At 28.9% G+C, this 3,361-nt stretch overlaps 1 non-coding gene across 1 annotated transcript; it reads right to left on the bottom strand.

Moving 5' to 3' along the window:
* Positions 1-462: 462 nt before the first annotated feature.
* Positions 463-655, bottom strand: LOC120080648 (U2 spliceosomal RNA). The gene has a single exon (XR_005482600.1). It is a non-coding gene; the product is annotated as a U2 spliceosomal RNA (small nuclear RNA).
* Positions 656-3,361: the final 2,706 nt, after the last annotated feature.

The following is a 3,361-nucleotide window of genomic DNA, read 5'->3' as shown; positions in this document are numbered from 1 at the left end:
AAGAATAATTACTGATGTTAATATCAAGGACGTCAAATTCTAATTTTGTGAGATTTGTCAACAGTCTCAATATTTATATTAGAAATTTAATAGATATTAAATATGCAAAATAACATTAAATTTATTAGTACTTTTAGAATCTACTTTTAGCGAGAAAAACGATAAGAGCTCGTATTGATGATGAATTTGAGGAACATAAGAAGACATAACGAGAACACAGATATAGAAAAAAACAATATAATAATAATATGTAATAAAATAATGTATACTGCACCTTATTTAAATTTTATAATACTTTTTTTCGTTTATTTTTTTTTATTTTATCTTCTTTTTTCAAATATTTTTTTCTTTACACTCTAAAATGAATTCCCACGTGTTAACTATAAATTAATAATTAATAATATAAATAAAATTATTTGGCAAGGCAACGAAAAAAAAGAAAAATTTTAAAACTCAAGTTTGGAGGGGTGCGCCAGCCGATGCAGTAGTGCAACGCAAAAGAGATGCCGAAGGCCCCGATAGCAAAGCTACCGTGGTGGGCCTGCCCCTTAAAAAATTAATTTAATATCATGTGGGTCAATGACCACGTATCAGATATTAAACTGATAAGAACAGATACTACACTTGATCTTAGCCAAAAGGCCGAGAAAGGTATGATTTTTCCTTTCACATTAATCCCCTTTTATAGCAATCCTTTGTCTCCTCATTCAAACTTTTCCGATGTGGGATTTTTCAGTCCAACCACAATCTTCCATTTCCTTCCCTTTTTTTTCCCTTAAAATAAATTCTCTTTAATCTATTATACATATTCTTATTACTTTCTTTATTACAATCTCTTACCATCAACTCCCAAAACGTTTTTTTTTTAATTCACAGTTTTTTAAAAAAAATTGAACTTTTCTTTTTCAGTTTTATACTTCTTCCCCAAACACAATAACAAAAACAAAATTTTGCATCGCTCTATTTTTTAGAATTAATAATTTAAATTTAACTTTTCATTTATTTTTTTCTTTTGGGTTTTTTTTTTTTTCAATTTCAGACGTTTCCTACAAACATGATAGCGAAAACAAAATTTCGTATATCTTACTTTTATTTGTATTTATAAATTAATTTTTAACTTCTTGTGGGTTTGACTAGGAGACGACTCGTAGAGTCGTCCCATCAAACCATAAGTTTAGTTGGCTAAGTATGGAGATCGACCCATAGGATCAACCATAAAGTCCATAATGTCTAAGTATAGAGACCGACCCATGGAGACTGTCACAAAGTTTGAGGAGGTCAAACCTAGAAGATAAAAATTTTGCCTAAGCGTTATAATTCGGCACATACTTGGATCACTGGTGAAATAAGTTCAACAATTTACAACAGTTAGCAACGACTTGATTAATAACTTGAGAAGTTAATTAGCGAATGACCATTACAAAAACTTATTTCTATATAAACAATATGACTCGTGACATTTGAGATACTCTAAAATACATCCTAAAACTCTCTACTCTCTAACACTCTAAACCATTACTAACTTGATCGTCGGAATGTTTGTGGTCAAGCACCACAACGGTGTGAGTTTTTTCCCTCTTTTGCAAGGCAATCATTCAATTCTTCCTAAAAATTACAAATTCTCATTTGATACCAAATTTTGGCATCAACAAAACTTATGCAGCCCATTTCATATAAATTATACACACTATTTCATAGAACAATTAAAATACAAATTTTTTTTCCAAATGTCAAAGAGATGGTTTTTGTTGAGAGAAATTTTCCAGAAAAAAAAGATTTCTTTGTAAAAAACATTGAATCACGTCAAAATATAATTTTGAGAATCCATAAACTTATTTTAGTAGATAAAGAGGTACTATTGTTATCTCAAAATTTAAAATTTTATTGAAATTAAATCATATGTATTTTTATTTTAATCATCCATATATTCTTTTATAGGTTTTCTATATATTTCCATATTTATAAATTTCATGTCAAATATTTTAAGTTTAAATATTTATTCAAAAATTTTATTTTCATATTAAAAACTATGTCTTAAAGTTTTCTACTATTATGAATATTATAATAAAAAATAGATATTCATTACTTAGTGTCCCAAAGGTCATGTGTCACTATTCATGTTGTCCATGTGCTTGTAGTTATTCATGTTTGGCGTTCATATAAGTCCACATTGTACTTGCCTCTTTGTCTATAAATAGTGGCATTTGGTGGATCTTAAAATCACACATACATTTGTGAGAATTCCACTTCCACTAATTTTCATATTATCTAATTTCATGATTTTGGTTATTTTATGTTTTTAGTTGTTTTATTTTTAATTTTATTATTTATTTATTTATTATTATTATATAAAAATATTATTATATTGTATTTTTCATATCCATATTGCCGTTGTGTTCCTCAATTTCACAATACGTTATCAGTACAAGCTCCTGTCATTTTTTCGCTAAAGGTAGGTCCTAAAGGTATGTCGGTTTTTCCCTCTTCGTTATAATAAATAAATTTAATGCTATTTTTCTTATTCAATATCCATTAAATTTCTAACATAAATACAATATTCATGATAGTGTTGCTATGACAAATCTCACAAAATTAGAATTTTTCGCCCTTGATACTAAGACAATAATTATTTGTCACAGGTACTTGATGCTGAAATCCACCTGGATGCTATGAATCTTGGGGAGACTATTATAGAAGGAAATATAACATCCAATCAGGACAAGGTAAAAGCTATGATTTTCTTTCGTCATCATATCCACGAGAGATTGAAAATGAAGTATCTTACAATAAAAGATCCTTGTATCTTGTGAAATATTTTGAAAGAGAGGTATGATCATCCAAAAACAGTTATTCTTCCTAAAACTCGTTATGAGTGGATGCACTTGAGCTACAAGATTTCAAATCAGTAAGTGGTTACAACTTCGCGTTATTTAAAATCAATTCAAATTTATTGTTATGCGGAGAGAAAATTACTTATGTTGATATACTAGAGAAGACATTTTCTATATTTCATGTCTCAAATATGCTTCTGCAACAGCAATATCGAGAGAGAGGTTTTCAACAGTATTCTGAAATAATTCCATGTCTTCTCGTGGCCGAACAAAATAACGAGTTATTGATGAAAAATCATGAATCTCGACCAACTAGAACAACACCATTCACTGAAGTGGATGCTGTGAATTTTAATAATAATCGTGATCGAGGTCGTGGTCGGGATCGTGATCGTGATCGTGGCAGAAGAATAAATAATTATTATTTTTGTGGTGATCATTCTAATCATTTAAATTTCAAAAGAATCACACAAAATGAAGATCACAAAGGAAAAACTCTCCTAGATAAAAGTTCAAAGAGTGTTGAAAAT

This window comes from Benincasa hispida, chromosome 7 (assembly GCF_027475165.1).
Source record: "Benincasa hispida cultivar pf3 chromosome 7, pf3_genome.v1.1, whole genome shotgun sequence".
NCBI classification, from domain to species: Eukaryota; Viridiplantae; Streptophyta; class Magnoliopsida; order Cucurbitales; family Cucurbitaceae; genus Benincasa; species Benincasa hispida.
This window is presented reverse-complemented; position numbering and strand designations above follow the sequence as displayed.